Source organism: Sphaeramia orbicularis, chromosome 16 (assembly GCF_902148855.1).
Source record: "Sphaeramia orbicularis chromosome 16, fSphaOr1.1, whole genome shotgun sequence".
Classification (NCBI taxonomy): Eukaryota; Metazoa; Chordata; class Actinopteri; order Kurtiformes; family Apogonidae; genus Sphaeramia; species Sphaeramia orbicularis.
The window spans coordinates 22,597,275-22,616,463 of record NC_043972.1 but is presented as its reverse complement, the minus strand read 5'-3'; the positions used below and the strand labels follow the sequence as shown (position 1 = coordinate 22,616,463).

At 41.0% G+C, this 19,189-nt stretch overlaps 1 protein-coding gene across 1 annotated transcript in view; it reads left to right on the top strand.

Moving 5' to 3' along the window:
* Positions 1-19,189, top strand: part of nek11 (NIMA-related kinase 11) — a 99,461-nt gene that overhangs the window by 3,034 nt on the left and 77,238 nt on the right. The gene's annotated exons all lie outside the window — the stretch shown is intronic.

Genomic DNA, 19,189 nt, shown 5'->3' with positions numbered 1-19,189 from the left:
CAGAACATCCAAGGATGGTCAGGTCCCAGAAAGGCTGAATGAGTCTAGAGTAGACTTTGGACAACTGCACAAAAACTGAGCAGTTTAGAGCAGAACCAGAAAAGATGCACTAGTGAACCCTCAGCAATATGACACTTATCACCTACAGGACACACAGACGAGAAAATATGATTAGCTTTGTTTTAGAGCAGGGGTGTCAAACTCATTTTCTTCCGGGGGCCACATTCAGCCCAATTTAGTCTGAAGTGGGCCGGACCAGTAAAATAAAAGCATGATAGCCAATAAATCATGACAACTCCAAATTGTTTTAGCGCAAAAAAAAAAAAAAAAGACATTTATTTATGCCGATATTTATGTTTACAAACTATCCACACAAAAAGGATGTGAATAATCTGAAATAAATGAAATTTGTTAAGAAATATAAGTACAATCTTATCAATATTTTGCCTCAACTTTTCATGCATACATATACATTACAGATCACATCCACAAAGGCACAAAATATTTAATAACAGGCAGAATATTGTTAAAATAGCACATAATTCTCTTTATACATTTCAGGTTGTTAATATTTGTTCAGGTTATTCACATTTTATTGTTAAAGGATAGTTTGTTAATGTAAACATTTTCATAATTTAATGTTTTTTTGCACTAAATCAAAGAGAAAAATTGGTGTTGTCATTATTTATAGGTTATTATGATATTATTTTTGAGTTTGATACCTTAACTTACACTTTGCAAATTCATCCCGTGGGCCAGATTGGAACCTTTGGCGGGCCGGTTTTGGCCCCCGGGCCGCATGTTTGACACCTGTGTTTTAGAGTAATGCAATCTGTGCAACAGCTTGTACTGAATGACGTGAGTTAATAGAGCAACAGTGGACCCAAGACAGTGCCTCCTCACAAAGTTCTGCAGATATTTCAGAGTTCAAAGCTGTGGAGTTGTTTATCTAGTACATTTCACAGATGCTCAATGGACCTGAGAATGGGATGTCCTTCCTTAGTCCATTTTTGGTCGGTACTAACCACTGCAGACCAGGAACACCCAACAAGACCTGCAGTTGTGGAGATGTTCTGATCCAGTCATCACTGTTACAGTATAGCACACGTCAAAGTCACTCAGCCCCTTATTTTGCTCATTTTGAACATCAGTAAATATTCACTTTCTGTTTAATATATCCAACCCAGTGAAAGGCCGGTTAGCTCAGTTGGTTTGAGCATAGTGCAAAGAATGCCATGGTTGCGGGTTCAATTCCCATGTAGACCATGTTGTCTTTGGAGCAGCCGTGACCTAGATGGGTAGAGAGTCGGCTTGTGACTGATGGGTCACCAGGATTCGATTCCCTGGACTGGAGAGTTGTTGACTGATGTGCCCTTGAGCAAGGCACTCAACTTCCCATTTGCTCCCCGGGTGCCTGATGTTGTGAGCCTAGTCCGCAGTGTGTGATGCTTGATGGTTCAAGGCAGAGAACAAACTTCAGTGTGTGAACCTTCTGACAAAATAAAGATTCTTCTTCTAATGAAATAATCAATATTATTATTATTTCTCCTGTCAGTGGTTGGAATATTATGGCTGATCAGTGTAAACACAACCCAGATGGTAATAACAAAAGATAAAACCATTAAAATGCAGGTGTTAAAATCCAGTGAACCTGCTGATGTTCAGTCGTAATGAAGTGAAATAAGGTCAGTTTTCAGTGTTGATGTAAATATTTCAGCTGAAGCTGGCTCTTTCACAGCTGTAATCCTCCAGAGGTTAGGTTCAGTTTACAGACTGTAAACTCATGAGTGAGGACGATGTTCGTTTCATGTTCTGAAACAGAACAGACGTTACACACACTGTTTATTTCTGGCTTCATTATCTGCACATGTTTACATCTGAACTCATCTCATTAACCTGTTTCTTTAACATAATTTTCTGCTGGTTTGTAATTATTCACTGTTGTTGCTACTTTGTGTGTGGTTGGGCTTGTTTTTATAATGCCAGGCCTCGGATAGGCTGTGTTGGTGAAATCTACTGTTTTATAGTTAAATATAGTTGAAATATTGTCAGATTGTGCTTGAAGAAGAACATCTGCAGATACAAGGATATCTGAGCATCTCTGAGATCTGTTTGTAAAGACAGACCAGAGTACAAAAGAAACAGCTGAACTGACACTTTACATTTTATATTTTCATACTTCAAACCTTTAAAAACCGATTTCAGTATAATACAGCCACTAAACATTCAAGCGAAATAAAACAAAGCTCAGTGTGAAGGGGAGCTGGTGTTTAAATGTTATCTGAACTGATTGTATAAGAGTTGAGTTAAACTGTAACCACAGAACACAGATTCATAACTTTAATATTCAAATATCTGTAACTACTATTACTATTACTCCCACTCTTTTCAGAATTGTTTGTGGTTTTAAAGGGGATATAGATAGTGTTTTTACTTTCAATTATTAAAATATTATTGTAAATTATCATTAGTGTTTAGAATAAAGAGCTATAAAGTTCTGCCAAAGAGTTGTTGCCACAAGATCTTTGGCCAAAGCATCGGAAAGTTACCAGATGTGATGAGAACTGAAATGACAATGAAAATCACAGTGTTTCTTCTGCATGGATTAGTTTGAATTTGACATGAAAAAAAAACAAAATGAAAGATGCAACAAGATAAAAACATCGATGAAAAAATGTGTAAGATGTCTCAAAATTGATGCAGCTATGTAAAACACATGACATTAGAAAAACGGTTAAGCTACAGGAAGGTGGAAATTTCTGCTTGGCTTTACTGCCTGTCACACCTCCTCCAGCGCCCTTGGGTCAGCCACAGGGTCAGCTGCAGGGTCATCAGCCAGGAACCACCGTTCACAGATGTTTCGCCCCTTTAATCCTGGAACATCTCCTGGTGGCGGGGCAGTGAGAGGGATGTCTCCCAGCCACCCCCGGCAGCTGGTCGCTGTTACCCCCTGTGGTTGTTGTTGGGGTTAGGTGTTCTATCCCCAGCGCCTGTCCTTCCTTCTGAGCCAGAGCCAGAAGCTGCCTTTTCCCGCCTCCTTGGAAAACTCTTCCATAGCCTTCCTCAGCTTCTCCCCTGCCACTCCTGCGTCCCTCAGTAGCCACGTCATTGAGAGCCCCACAAAGCCGCGGCAGCCGACCTCCAATGGGTAGATGGTAGTCTTCCAGCCAGCCTCCCGACACCCAGCAGCCAGATCTGTGGAATTGGCCCTCTTGTGCTCAAATGCAGCCTCGATCTCCTCCTCTGATGGAAGTGTGAGTTCAGCGAGGTACGCTGCTTTTGCTGATTCGGACCATACGACAGTGTCGGGGCAAAGAGGTGTGGTGGTAATCATGGTAGGAAATTGGAGCTGTCTGTCGAGGTCAACCCTCATGAAGTGGTTACTGACACAGTACTGTGGCACAAACTATTGGTTTAGCTATTACCACAGAGTCAGTCAGCATCCTCACTATAACATGTCTAAAGTGGCAACTTGTTACAGCCCAAAACATACCAAGGCAATCACATAGCAAATAGGTCCAACGGGACAGGGGGGGCAAAGAACACCACAAAACAACATATAGAGTATTTAGAACAATAATTCCTATTCCATACTATATACTATCACTAATTTGTCGTTTCTTCCATCAGTACTGTGGTAGTGAAATGCACAAAAGAATGTATTGAAGTATATGTCATATATCACCACAGTACTGTGGCAACAAGAGGTTAATGAGTTCATGGAACAGTATCTGTGACTGGCTCTAATACAAATGCTAACATTTGATTGGCTCTGTGGCAATAGACAAACTGATATTTCATGCCACAGTACTGTGGCAGTAGCCATTGCCTAAAAAACAGTAAAAACATGTAAAAACAGCTGATTTTTCTTCACAGCTGCTGTCTTTACAGTCACATATATGATAAATCTGAACTTTTCACTTCTTAGTTCCTGCAGTTATTTACACATTTATATGCAATCGTCGTCTGCAGTTGAACCCAGTTTCTTTGACGTGTGTGTAAAGTGTTTTGTGTGTAAGAGCTGAGCTGTCCCGTCGTCACCAGTCGGCTGTAAACTCCGGCTCAGACTGTCTGAGAAACACCCAGCTCTGATTCACCCGGTCTCGCTCCGTCACACCTTGTGCCGCCGGCGTGATGGTCGTGGTTGTTGTTCTCCTCCACTTCCTCTGGATGTGAGTCGACAGATTTAGTGAAATCTTCGACTTGGCAGCAGGTTCGTCCTCCTCTGTGAGTTTCTGTGTCTCTGGTGCATTCGTTCCTCAGACACATGATGGACTGGAGGAGGTTCTGATCCTTCTGGACTCCACAGTCCAGTCTGGGGTTCATCCTGTCAGAGTTCACTTGTCAACATCTTATGCTGAAGTTGTTGGAAATGTGCCAAATTTTCTTTTATGTCATTCCCAACTTGTTGCCTCTTATAAGTTGTTTTTGTCATTTTGTGTCTTTTACATCATTTTCACCATCTTTAATCTTTTTCTGCATTTTTCCATTGGCGCTTCTTTAATGTTGTTTTGTTGTCTTTTTACAGAGTTTTAGTTTTGTTGCACCTTTTATGGCGTTTCCATCCTGCGTCTTTTACAACATTTTCATCTTGTTCACTCTTTTATTGTGTTTTCATCGTGTTTCCTTCTTAACTTGTTTTCACATTGTTGCATCTTTTACTGCATTTCTGTCTTGTTTCCTCTTTTAAGTTGTTTTTGTTTTTGTCTTTGTCATTTTTATGTTATTGAACCTTTTACTTGTCTTTTTTACATGTCTTTTTCTTGTTGTGTCCTTTACAACATTTTTAGTCTTATCGCACCTTTTATGGCTTTTTCACCTTGTGTCTTTTACAGTGTAATAATTCAACTTTTTTTTTTTTTGCCTTGTTGCATCTTTTACAATGTTCCTTTTTAACTTGTTTTAATGCAGTTGCATCTTTTACTGTATTTCTGTCTTGTTGCCTCTTTTAAGCTATTTTATCTTTTATAATTTATCTTTTACACCATTTTCATCTGTTGCATTTTTTACAGTGTTTTTGTAGTGATGCCTCTTTAACATTGTTTTCTTGTTGCATCTTTTACAATGTTTTTTGTTTTGTTGCATCTCCTTCACTTTTTAAAAAACTTCTTGTGTCTTTTACAGTGTAAAGGAATTTTACACAAGAGTGCTGTAGTTCTTGCCTTGATGTGTTGTCTATGACACTGTTGCCTCTTTTCAGTGGTTTGTCTCTTGTTGCATCTTTTACAGTATTTTTGTGTGTATCTTTTAGGTCATTTTTGCATGGTTGCATCTTTTATGCCATTTTCATCTTATTGCATATTTTCTTTGTAGTGTTGCCTCTTTAACATTTATTTGTTGTGGCATCTCTCACAACTTTATTTTGATGTTTCTTTTTTTGGTACTCGTGTCTTTTACACTGTAAAAGGTTACAGCCGTTTTATAGTTTTATGTTGTCATCGTGTTGTTCCTTGGCGTTACTCTTTCCACTCTTTCAGACTCAGACTCACAGAATGTACATGGCCTTGACCTGAACCAGTAGACTTTGGTACAGTTCCGCTAAGTGTGTTGCCGATGGGCACTCAGGCAGGACATAGAGAGTTGAAGTGTCCAAACAGGGAGACTTGGACTGTGAGGAGTCCTGGTGATGTCAGAGACCAGATGGTGAGTTGGTGTTGGAGATGTCATCTGTGGCCTTTCACCATCTGACAGACCTCCTCCCCCCCTTGTCCAGATTTAGACTCTGACTCTGATCGTTGTGTTAGCGTCTGTTCACAGATCTGTGTCCGTCACAGAACGAACCAGGATCCACAAACTCTGATGAGAAGGAAACAGCTTCATGACACATAAAAGACCAACATGAACAAAGATAAAACACCAACAGAGGCGATGGAAACAAAAAGGAAACAATGCGACATCTGAAACTGTGTTGAGCAGAGTTCGGACCTTCGCTCTCCGTCGTGATGTGGTTACCATGGAGACAGAAGAGGCTCCTCGATCTGAGGTTGACAGAAGATGATACCAGGATGCAGCTTTGGGAATGTCTGTCACATCTAACGTCACGGCGAAACCCTGATGTAGGATACATATTACTAGAAACAGTTGGCGCCTGATGTACGAACAGAGAAGTCTCACATGAGCTCTACTAACTCTACTCATGCTCTTTTTAGTCGACTTATGCTTTGTCATTTTTTAAAAACTGTTAAACCATTTACAGACATCACAGAACATTAGCCCACAAACACACAGAGAGCCAAAATGAACCAAAACTCAAAACGATTTAGTCAGAGTATGTCATGAAATCCACATCAGTCAAAACCTAATTGAAACAGCAGTCAAACTACAACTCCCAAGATGCCTTTCCCCTGCAAACTTCCAGCCTCACAGCTTTACATTCTCTTATTAGCTCACCGGCCAATAGGAAATGAGCTATTGCTTTTGAACAACGTGATCAATTTGATCAATGAGCTGACGCTACAGATGAGATCATGTAGAAAGAGTTTGCCGCCCCTTCTCCACAGCAGCTGAGGCTCATGGGTATTGTAGTATTTAGAATGGATATTTGGAAATTTGAAGTCAGAGTGCCACTGAAGACCTGAAACTTGTAATGACTAATAATTTAACATTTCCCTGGTAAATAAAAAAAATTTTTTTTTAAAAAAATCAATCAAACTGTTAAAGACAGAATGTGAAAATGACAATACTAATCAATTTCAAAGAGTATTAAAACAACTGACATTCGTGCACTCATGTGATTGTATGAATAAGCATGTGTTACAAAATAACAATGAACAGGTGACTACATTAAATAGAAACTAACCTTAGAAGGAGGTGGTTGTGGACGGATATGGAGGAATAACAAATGGTGTAGAGGGAGATTATATGGGTAACTCAGTTATAAAGTTATTTTTGTGTCTATTCCAAATCTTTGTCATGAGTCTTTGTCACGGCGATTCATGCACCTGACTTTTTGCACCATACTAATGCTTATATTCAACTAGTCATCATATCTTCCACTCCATGAAACACATGTTAATGCTTAGTAGTACACATATATAGTTCTTTAATACATTTGTATTGGACTAAAATGTGTTCATTTTCAATGGGCATATATGCAGCTGAAACAGGTAGACTCGTGCATCCCAAATGTTTCAACATTAACATTTTGATATAACATCATAGTCATTATGGCAGTGTTTTTCAACCTTGGGGTCTGGACCCCACGAAGGGTCGCCTGGAATTCAAATGTGGTCGCCTGAAATTTCTAGTAATTGATAATAATAAAAGTAAAAACTTACTAATAAAAATATCTGGTGAGTTGAGAGAGCCAATCCCAATACATAAAAGACATGACAAACTGTGAAGCTGAAACTGAAGCACTGTGGTACTGTTTATCTGTCAAATGTTCACTGTGGTCAGTTTCAGATGCTGCAGCTCTTTCATAATTCATAGTTTGAGTTATTGTTTGTTCAGTATTAATTGTCAGCCTTGTAAATCCAAGCTGGACTGACTGTACATATCCTGACCAAGGAAAATAAAATTCTCCCTTTGTGCAGTAATCTACACCTGGCTTTTCTGCCTCCGTCCATAATAATATACATTATATAGACTAAATGTCATCTAAAATTAATGTTTATTTGCAACACAGTATAGCAAACTATTAATTTTATATAAATTAACATAAATTAATTTTAGCAAAAAATGTCTCTGTTTTGAATGTCTGGGGTTGCCAGAAATTTGTGATGTTTAAATGGGGTCATGAGCCAAAAAAGGTTGGAAACCACTGTATTATCGCCTTTAGAAAAATGTTTTTTGGGGTGGTGGGGTAGTGCACTATAGGCCCCTGTGGTGTCGCCTAAGCTTTTGTCCTAATGGCATTTTTTTACTCTTACATTTACTTTTATACTTTAAGTAGTTTTGAAACCAGTACTTTTACACTTTTACTGGAGTAAAAAGCTTGAGTTGATACTTCAACTTCTACATTAGTCTATTTAAACCCTAGTATGTATACTTCTACCAGAGGAATGAAAGAGAATACTTTTCACAACTTCTATTCTATTCTATTCTATTCTATTCTATTCTATTCTATTCTATTCTATTCTATTCTATTCTATTCTATTCTATTCTATTCTATTCTTTCAGGCAGTAACTGGTTCCTTTAGTCTTGGAGAACTGGAGCGACAGGTTGTATTTACATTGTGGTTCTAGAAATGAGAGTTTGAAGCTCTGTGATTCGACGTTAGTTTGGTGAAATGCATGCTGGGACTTATTGCATGACAGCTGTTATGTTGATCTTTTGTTGGTATTTTGGATAAATTCGGTTTGAGCGCGGTGTTGTTCAGTTCCAGTCCATTTCTTTATAGCTCAGACCGTCGGATACAAACTCTTCTGTGTATTTCATTTGTAAAAGTCAAACCTGGAGCATAAAGAGCGGCTCAGTCCTAACTTTACCCATATGTGGTACTCCTGTCATTTTCTTTCTCCACACAGTTAAATATGTTTAATGTAGAAGAATTAAAGCTCCTGAATGTGGTTCCTCTTGAAGGCGTCCAGATGAAGTGTTTCCTCAGAGGGTTGTGTCGGAGCAGCTGTGTGAACCTGATGATGGATCTTCCACTCGGCCTGTTTGCACCTGGGCTCTGTTTTAGCAGCTGCACAGGAGGACGCTGCAAAGCCTGCTGGGATGGCATGGACCTTTAAAAGAGTTGTCAGCAAACAGCGTAGTTGGAAAAGTATGAACACAGAGGAGACAAATAACCAGTTTTTCCTTTCTAATGTTAATTAGTTTTATCTGAGTTGACAGAACATTTAGCGTGCTTCTTAATTTCCTCCAGTTAGCAGTTTACAGAGCTTCTTCTGTTTGTTTGGGGTCTTCATCATCTGTGGCAGAACTAATTCTGGGCAGTTTGACAAATGAATCAGTCTGCAGTCACTTCATTTCCTTCAGTTTTTGTTTTTATGTGAAACTGAATTAAACAAACATCTTTAAAGCTGATTAAAGAGCTTTACACACTGGAGATGATGAATAAGCCAATAGAAATGTATTGTATTTGAATATTTAGTATCAACATGTTCAATGACAAAATGGGACAAAAAATGTTGTAGACATAAAAAAAATAACCAATTGAGATAAAATAATTATGAAACAAGGTGATACAACATGAATGAAATAATGTAAAAGATGAAACAACATTTGACAGGATAAATACTACAAAAGAAGACAAAAGATGTGTAAAAGACACAAGATGAAAAAGAGAAAAGTCACAACAAGAAAAAAAGAAGAAACGATGTAAAAGACGCAACAAGATGACAGAGACGAAACAAGATGATACAACATAAACGGCAAAACAAGATGATAATGATGTAAAAGATGAAACAAGAAACGAACAACACGAAAACAAGACAACCGTGTAAACCACGCAGAACGAAAACCTCGCAAAAGGTGCAACAAAATGAAAGTGAAATGGTGAAAATGACATTGGTGATGAAATAAGTTGAAAATAATGTATAAGGTTAAGCAAGAAGTAACAAGATGAAAACTACACAACAGGGCAAAAATACTGTAAAAGACACGACAAGACCAAAAAGAACAAATGATCCAAGACTGAATGACGAAAATGACACAAGATGTAAAAGATGCAACAAGAAAAACAAGACGTAACAAGTGGTGCCAGGCACAACAACCCCCGCCCCTTGCACATATTGGAGCCTATTTTGGTATCGTTCCAGCTGATGTCATCATGTCTATGTGTGTGCTGATGTCAGCATATCAATTGTCTCTATATATGTGCCAAGTTTGAAGTAAATTGAAATAAAATTGATGTTTTTATAGACATTTGAAATTTCACCCATTATAAGTAAATGGGAGAAAAAAAAGATTTAAAAAAATTCATTAAAAATTTTTTATCTTTGACCTACTTTTCCCAAAATGTAACTCCATCGATTTTGGGTCACTGGTAATATATGAACCCAATTTAGTATGAATTCAACCAAAAGTTTTGTTGCTAGAGAATTAAGAAACAAACAAACAAACAAACAGAATCAAAAACAATACCCCTTGCCTCCCCTTTAGAGTAAAAATGTCCATAATTTGTTCTTTCTGGATGTGAGAGGCCATGACACACTTTAAATCCACCTGCAGCATTTAGTTCTCTACGTTGAGTCCTCTACATGATTAAATAAGTAAGTTTAGTTTTATTTGTAACTGAAATATTGAGTTTGTGTGTTCCAGTCGTTGGGCTGTGAGCCGTGATCCAGTTCGGTTTAGCTGAACAAACCCACTCAGACATGATGAAAGTGTTCCCCTGTCATCTCTTTATAAAAGTTGCTTGGATGCTGCTGTGATCTGCTGCTGGGTGATCGATCTATTCGCTCTCAGCTCCCACACTCCCCACCCATCGACAAACACCCACATCGGAGTTGATGTTGAGTCGCAGCGAGCGGGTGGCGGCCTCATTTATTCACTTCCTGTTTCTTTTCGGGCCCAGCATGCGGCTGGAGCTTCAAAGCTGATCCTCTCCCTGTGAAACCAATTCACCAGCTCGACAGGAGTTAAACACCTGCGAAGACAGGAGGCGGAGCTGAGCAGGACAGCGTCAAGTCTGGAGACGCCATGAGTTCAGCTCCATTACAACCACCTCCACGTCCACTCACATGACACGTTCAAGTGTGGGTGAGACCAGATAAACAGAAGCATCTGATCTCAGTGATACAGCTGCTCACTGTTAGTTGGACAAAATGAAAGTGAGTGAAAGCTACTCATGTTATTAACCCTTTAACTGGGGCAACACTAGCAACTGGGGGCCCCATGAAAACTATAAACGTTAGGGATGCACCGATGCCGATACGAGTATCGGGCATCGGCTCCAATACTCCGTGTGTGTACTCGTATTCGTACTCGTAAAAGTAATCCAATACAAATGCACCGATACCACTTACGGCCGTGTGACCTTCCCAGTTCGGTGCAGCAGGTACGCAGCGGTGGAATAATGTGTGGAGAGTGTGAAGAGTGTGGAGATTTAAAAAAATAAATGACAGTGATAAAAGTAACACTGACTATAAGTAACGTTAAAGACAGACAGATATGGACGCAGCGTTCTGTCCATCCTCTGCGTACATTCCATCCATTTTCCAAGTGCTGGCGGATGCGTACCCAGAGAATACCAGCGGGAGTACGGAGCAGTGCAGACCGCTGCCAGTGGAAGTGAAAACCAAACTTATCGCTCATTTCTCTTTTCTCTACCTGCTGAAGCTAAGCTTTTAAACCTTACCAGCGAAAACGCTGCAATATTAGTATCACATTAGTGTTGTCTCTGTTGTCTCCATGTTTTGTTTTTAACTGACTTTCTTCTTCTTCTTCTCAAAAAACTTTACTCTTCTTTGTGGTATTTGTCCAGTATGGTTAATTCAGAGTGGCGCCCCCTGGTGGATTAATTGAGAAACACTCGTTCCAACACATTAAATGTCAGTAGCAGCACTTTGTTACAGTCAGACTGATGACAACAACAATAAAGCACATTTACAAAAGGAACTAAGAACTGGAATGGGATTACTAAGTACTCGTATCGGAACTCGGTATCGGCAAGTACTCAAATGTAAGTACTCGTACTCATACTCGGTCTGGAAAAAGTGGTATTGGTGCATCCCTATTAAACATTGTGGGCCCTTCATAAAATTCAGTATCTTGTCGATTTGTCAGAGTGGGTGGGGTGGGGTATGTACGTGGGGTAGAGGCAGCATGGGTCCATAACTAACATAATTAACGCTGGTGTGAAGCGAAAGTGAAACTTAACATACTTTGAATGTCTGACTCCCAGCTTCTATGCCTCTATTAAACAGCAGACCTACAAGAAATTTTCACAACTTCTAACCTGTATCCACTGGACCCCCTCCACTGCTCTGTGGGCCCCCCAGAAATACTAGGTCCCATGAATTTGTCTTGTTCACCCCCCCCTTTAAGGTGCCCCAGCCCTTTAACCCCTGAGACTTTATTCCTAGGTATTCCTAGTATTCCCGTACCAGGTCCTGGTGCTGAGCCTCTGTCTGTGCTGCCTAAAGGCTGTTTTATGCTTACCACATCAGCGAGGTCCGCGTGGCTTCACGCGGCCAGTTGACGTAATTTTCACACCCACACCCCTTCGTGTGGCTCATCTTAAGTGGAAACTTGCACACCTCAGAAAATCTGTAAGAGATGCACAGACAACATGGCCGACATTCAGGAGCTCCTGGTGGTAGAAGTACAGAAGTACAGGCACTTGTATGATCCGTCACACCGGGACCACCGCGACAGCCGAGTGGTGAACAATTCATGGAGGGAAATTGCAGCTACAGTTGGCAAAGAGGAGGAATGGGCAAAAAAAAAAAACCTGGAAAAACATTTGGGACAGACATGTGAAGGCAAAAAAGACAGCCAGAGGAAGAAGTGGAGACCCAGGGGGGAGCCCAAAAGTCCCACGGATTCTGAGAGAGTTGAGCTGGCTCTGGAATTTTATTAAACCCAGGTTTGTTTTGGCAATTTTCTTCTTTAGTTTTTTACTGTGATAGACGTGTTTGTGGTACACTGCCCCCTGCAGTTTGGGAATAGACGCCGTGCGGAGCCACCTGGAGTATAAAAGCACCATGCGTACTCTTGTGCCACTCCCCGCGTCCATTTTAACCATGTCATGTTTGTGTGGCAAGCATAAACCAGCCTTAAGTGATGGTTCCTGGATCCTGCTCCAGGAGGTTTTAATGGTCTACCAGTCACTGGGCACTGGTGTGGTGTGAAGAATGCTTTAGTTTTGTTCAGGTTTGTTTTGAGAGTACACTTTGGATGGGTCGGTGGAGGACATCCTGTGTATCCTGCTGGACTCTACTTCTCTGCTGTACTTCTTCAGGCCTGTAGCCAGGGCTGTGAGTCTGGGTCTGGCATCCCCGCTCAGTGCCTCAGGTACTCAGAGCTCACTTGTGTCTTGGCCAGTCCTTTCTTCATCACACCATGTTACCACTTGGCCTCCAGCCTCGTCCTCCTCCACAGAGTCCTGCTCCTCATGGTCACGTATTTACATCCTTTGGAAAACTTTCAGAAAGTACTTCACATTAATCAGCAAAGAATGTTCCAGGTGTCCGTCTGTGTTAGAATCTGTAATGTCAGGTCAGCTGCTCCTGCATTTCATAGAAGTTATCAGAAGGAGCCTTTGAGTCTTGATTACATAATCTCTGAATAGGCATGAATTCAGTCAGACACATTTATGAAAAACCTTTTAATACAATACAATATGGGACACTGCCATTAGTGAAAAGACATCTTATACAGTCGTGGAAAAAATGATTAGATCATCAAAAGTCATCAAAAACAATGGTTATGCAATCAAGTACTAACTCCTGTGTGTATCATGTGACTGAAACAGACAGAAAAGAAAACATGGAATGCCTAAAAGCACTGTTTTGTCAGTACAATGCCATAGATATTGATGTAAGAACTGAAGTGATTTTGGTTATTATCCAGAAAACATGGAAAATGGATAGATATCAGCTCTGAAATTAAACTCTTATGAGCTATTTTTGTTGTTATCACAATATTTGTCCAAACAAATGTACCTTTAGTTGTACCAGGCAATAAACTGAACAAGAAATTGAAGAAAACAAGGGTGGTCTAATACTTTTTTTCTGAAAACTGTATACCGATACCACTATTGGCTGATATTGGTGCATTCCTATGAAGCATCTGAACACTTATTAAAACCCTTTAACCCCTGATGTGTCTGTGGTGAGCGTTCTGAATGTATAATATATATTCAATATTCATAAAACCATTTGCTCAATAGGAAAAATTTCAAAACATGCTGATAGAATAGACCTTGTGCTCTCCTTAGACATCTGACTGTAACCCGTTCAATATATGTTAATATAATTACACAAAATTGGGTTAAATTGTCATTTTCAATTATAGTTTATGCATACCTGGTGTCTTCCTTTATTGTACAGTTTGTTTGGGGTGTAAGTCCTCCAGCCACACCCACTTCTTCTTCATGTGTCCCCCCGTAGTGTTCGTATATAAATTCCCTGTGCCCGTAGCTCTGGCCTTTTTCATGTTGTCTCTGGCGGGAGATCTGGGTGCGGGACCTAGTTTAGCATCCCAGCTAACTGTCTTTGTGATCCTGTGGTCCAGGGTGAATAAATAGAGACTGTCTCCGCAAGAGATCACTGTGTCCCGATTTTCTGTCCTCACAATAACACAACGCAGAGGGAATAGTCCGGTCATACTTGGTGCCGTTCGACCCGTCCAGTGATATCGCCATTCAGTGGTTTTCTCCTGAGGAGCTACGTTCCTGTATCCTCCTGCCACGGCGCCTTCGCCTCTGCTGTTCCCGCGTCTCGACGCACTGACGTCATCTGTACGCACGGACCGCTGCCCCGAGTGCAGTCTGTCAGGCATTGAGTTAGCGGTCCTGAATTAATGTGCTGCATTTAGAGACTGTTTTTTTCTTTTCCCTGTTTAACGTGGTCAGTTTGTTCTTGCTTTTAGTGCATGTAAGGTTTTTTTTTTATATTGTGTTATATAAATATATAATATATATATTATTTTTGTTTGTTGTACTGGTTCAAAATGTTTAATCCTAATCCACTGGGTTTTGGGAGGGGTAGACCAGTACCTGCTGTTCGTAGTGAACACAATGTGACTCCTATTGCCCACCTATTGCCACATCTACTCCTGCTGCTGATATGCACCGTGAGCCCACTAGAGTTGTTACACATGAAGAACTTAGTGGTTTAATTACAGATTTGGCAAAACAGATTGGTGATAGCATTACATCTAGTCTTAACACCATGAGCCAGCACCAACCCAGCCATTCCCAGCAGCCTCCTAATGATAGTGTCTCTCCAAGTCGCCTTGAGTCGTCCCAGTTAAAGGTAGTGGTGCAATCTGAAGCCAAGGCACCTCCTTTCTTTCGTGGTGACCATACTGACACTTTTTCCATTCAAGAGTGGGAGGGGATGATGAAGTATTACTTTCTAGAGCAAACTGTGTGACATCTGAAGAAAAATATGAACTGCTGATGTCCAGGCTGACAGGCAAAGCTCGTGATGTAGTTAAAGTGTCTCTCCGCTGTCGTTCTGAACTGTGTGGAGGTGAGGTGATTGCGACTGTGTTTGACATTCTTAGACGTAACTTCAGTGAACTCACATGCTCCAACCTGCCGATGAGAGATTTTTATAGCACAGTGCCGAAAGTTGGTGAGGATGCTTTGGATTATTGGATTTGCTTGAATAAATCAATTGATGCTGTTGATGAGAGTCTCCGGAGGCGTGGTAAATGTGTGGACGACCCTAGCTCTGAAGTTGTGATGATGTTCATAAGCCACTGTCCTGACCCTGCACTCTCTCTGTCATTTCAAATGAAGGCTCCGGAGGAGTGGACAGCTGCAGAAGTCCAGCAACGCCTGGACAGTCGTGTGAGACAGAAAAGTGGCGTGGCAACTAACACACATTCAGTAACCACGGTAACCAGTGCTTTCTCCCCACAAGTTCCTGATCAGTTGTCTTCTCCTCTGACCAACCGAATAGTTCACGCTGAGCGGGCACCGTCTAATACAAAGCCCCCATCATCCAGTGTTCTGTACGAGTGTCCACAGCCCATGTTCACAGCAGAGAGACAGCTACACGTGTCAGCCACTGCTCCGTCTCTGCCAGTTAATTCATCCTCTGCAGTGTTCCTGCACCAGATCCTGTCGCTCAGCAGATGGTGGCCATGTTTGATAAGGTCCTCTCAATGTGCACTGCCTCGCTATCTAGTTTGTTTGGGGGCCATTATATTGTTCAGGATATTGTGAAAACTGTTTTTGGTATATTTCACTGTGTTCTTTGTTAAGAGTTGTATTTGTGTTTTGCAACACTTTGTGACTGGTTTCTATGGTATGGTGTAAGGGGCACCATACTTTGCCTTACAGGTTTATGGGATTTACTACAGGTACGAAGCTAGTTCCCATAATCTCTCAATCTTTAAGTAGATGGTCTTCTGGCAGGTTGAGTCATCAGGTTCTGTGGCACATTTTTTTAACCAGTGTCATGTGGTGTTTATTATTTTGTGTAATTCTGGGGGGGTGAATGTAACCCGTTCAATATATGTTAATATAATTACACAAAATTGGGTTAAATTGTCATTTTCAATTATAGTTTATGCATACCTGGTGTCTTCCTTTATTGCACAGTTTGTTTGGGGTGTTAGTCCTCCAGCCACACCCACTTCTTCTTCATGTGTCCCCCCGTAGTGTTCGTATATAAATTCCCTGTGCCCGTAGCTCTGGCCTTTTTCATGTTGTCTCTGGCGGGAGATCTGGGTGCGGGACCTAGTTTAGCATCCCAGCTAACTGTCTTTGTGATCCTGTGGTCCAGGGTGAATAAATAGAGACTGTCTCCGCAAGAGATCACTGTGTCCCGAGTTTCTGTCCTCACAATAACACAACGCAGAGGGAATAGTCCGGTCACATGAGCATGCTCAGTGTACCCCCCGCCACTGGTATAATGGACGGCAAAACACAGACCAACTTGCTGTAAAAATAGACGGTTTGGGCTTTTTTTTTAAAGCACCATTTTCCTTATTGTTTTTTTGTTGTACTGTTGCTTGCAATGTTGTGGTGATTTTCCTTTATTTATTCCTATATTTATTTCATTTATTTTCTTTACTATGTTTTTAATGAGTTTAGATCGTGTAACTGCTTTTTTGGAGTTTAATCAGGTGCCAAAAAGTAGCTGGACTGATTTAGAAAAAAAGAGCCCCAAAATATAAACTAGTGGGCCCAAATTTAAATCCTGGTTGTTGTCCAGTGTGTTCCAGTTCACAGTTCATGTTCTACATCCTAAATCTCTTATTGATGTACATTCTGAGCAGTGGCAGCTGCTCATCTTTCAGAGAGGGGAAGCTCATTGTCAGCTTAGATCAAAAAATGTCAAGTTATTTAAACATAAATTCAGCCCTCCATTCCTTTTTAAGAAAATGGTCAGTGACTTTATCGTACCAAGTAAACAAGAAAACATTGAAATTATGTTAAATTGAAACAAGGAGATCCAGTGAGTGTGTTTTATTTACAGTGCAAGAAATGAACACGTAATTTCGTAGTGGTTTCTCTCTTGATTTCACAGCAGAATGTGCGACGGTATTAAACTTAACTCTGTCAAATGAAGGAGTAGATCTGAAAACAGCTGTCAATCAAACGGGATTCAGCCTTTCGACTGATCCTCCAATCAGCACGTGGAATCCTGGCGTCCAGCCCAGTCGAGCTCCGCCCACAGCTCCATTCACCCCCAAAGACGCCGGGCATCCGGGGGCAGGACAACATGGTGGCATTTATCCAATTACCGTCCAGTTTTGAGGCAATGAAAAAAACTGTTCCACTCAGTCCCATTGAAGTGCATGGACGCTGAGCGTCTACGGGCAAATGCACTGAGCAGAGATCGAATGAGAAAACAGCGCAACGGGAATCTGTGACAAGTGAACAACATCGAGTCGGCTGATTTGTGATAAAGCTGATTCTGAACAAACTCGTCTGTGAGATGAACGTGTTCTAAGACATTTGTAGCCAATGAAATGTCAACACAACCATACATATTTAACCGTTTAATTTTCATAATTTCAGGGGAAGCCGAGCTTCCCTTGCAGTCTATGAGAACTCACCACTGATTCGGAGTGCCTTATTTAGTAAAAACCTGCCAAACTTTGGTTCCTCTCTTTGTTTTTTTCTGTAATTCCACCTGTTTTGACCCTAAAACACAAACAAAACCACTGCAGAAAAGGAACACAAACACATACTCACAGCAGATTTTATGAACCTGGAACAGATGCACATTCACAGCAGAACATTTCCCTGGAATAATGTCTCAGGAGTGAAAGGGTTAATGGCTCTGTGTTTTCTTACTCTAGGATTAATGTGTACAGGATTATTTTTTGCTTTTGTGATCTGACATACAAACGTCTTTCCATGTGACATTTTGAAGCGTCGTTAATGATGACAGCCTGTGGAAAGTGTCACTTGACAGAGTCAGAAAACTTGGTCTGACAGAAGAGCAGCAGCTCAGCGACACCTTCAAGAGCTTTGATTCTTTGTTAAACCTAAAAAGCTGCTGGGAAATCAAATTTAGAGCCCTGAGTTTATCATCCACGACCGAAAAACTAATTTCATTCAGTTCATTCATTCCCCTCTATGATCTGACTGGTGGCTGGGTTCTTTTTTTCTTTCCATCCGGTGTGAAGCACTTTGCCGAGCCTGGAGCTGTTGCTATGCAACTACAGAGAAAGCCTGTTTGAAGTGTGACTCTCTTATTAAAGCTGAGATGTTTCAGAGTTTCTCTGTTGGTGCTGAGAGCAGAAAAGAAAAAAAAAACAAGCTAAGGCGTCAACAGCTCATGGATGAGGAGAGGTGAGGGTTTAACCTGCAGCCACAGACAGTCTGATGAAGGTGACCTCTGACCTGCACCACATGACCACCGTCAGCCTGTTGAGGAGATAGAGCGCCGTGCCCTGGTCCTGATGTGGCTCCTGTTTTCAGAGTCGGTGCAGCTGCAGTCACCTCCGTCCACAGCAGCTTCTTAACAGCTGTTGAATTATTCAGTTGTTGCTGTCAGTTGATGAAAACTGTGAACAGACAATCTGCTGTAGTCCCTTTCCCACTGGGATAAACATGGCTGGGTTTAATGAGTAACAGGGACAGAAAAGAACTTATCATATTAACCCCTTCATGCATGACGTCCACATTTATGGACACATAGTTTAAACGCACTTTCCAAAGGGTTATAAAGGCAATATTTTCCAAACCACACAGGGGCAGTCTCTATAGACCCTAAGCAAAACTATAAAAAAGTGCCATCTTACTTTTAGAATTTGAACTGCTGTGTGATCTCAGAGAGTTAGCGTCCTAAGACCCAGCTATGGTTTTCTGTCCATGTTTGTGGACATGTTTGTGGACACTAGGGATGGGAATCGAGAACCAGTTCTTTTTGAGAACCGGATCCCAGTAGCTCGATTCCTTGGAATTGCTTGCCTGCCTGCTTAACGATTCTGCTCATCGATTCTGCCTTCGTTGTGCATGCGCAATGACATCACACGTACGCTGCATTGTTTTGGTCAGAACGTGGCCAACATGGCGCTGAGGCAGAAACGGTCTAAAAAGGTGACACCAGGTCCACTTGTAACTCTTAAAAAGCTTCCATTTCTTCAAAACAGTGGAATCCCTCC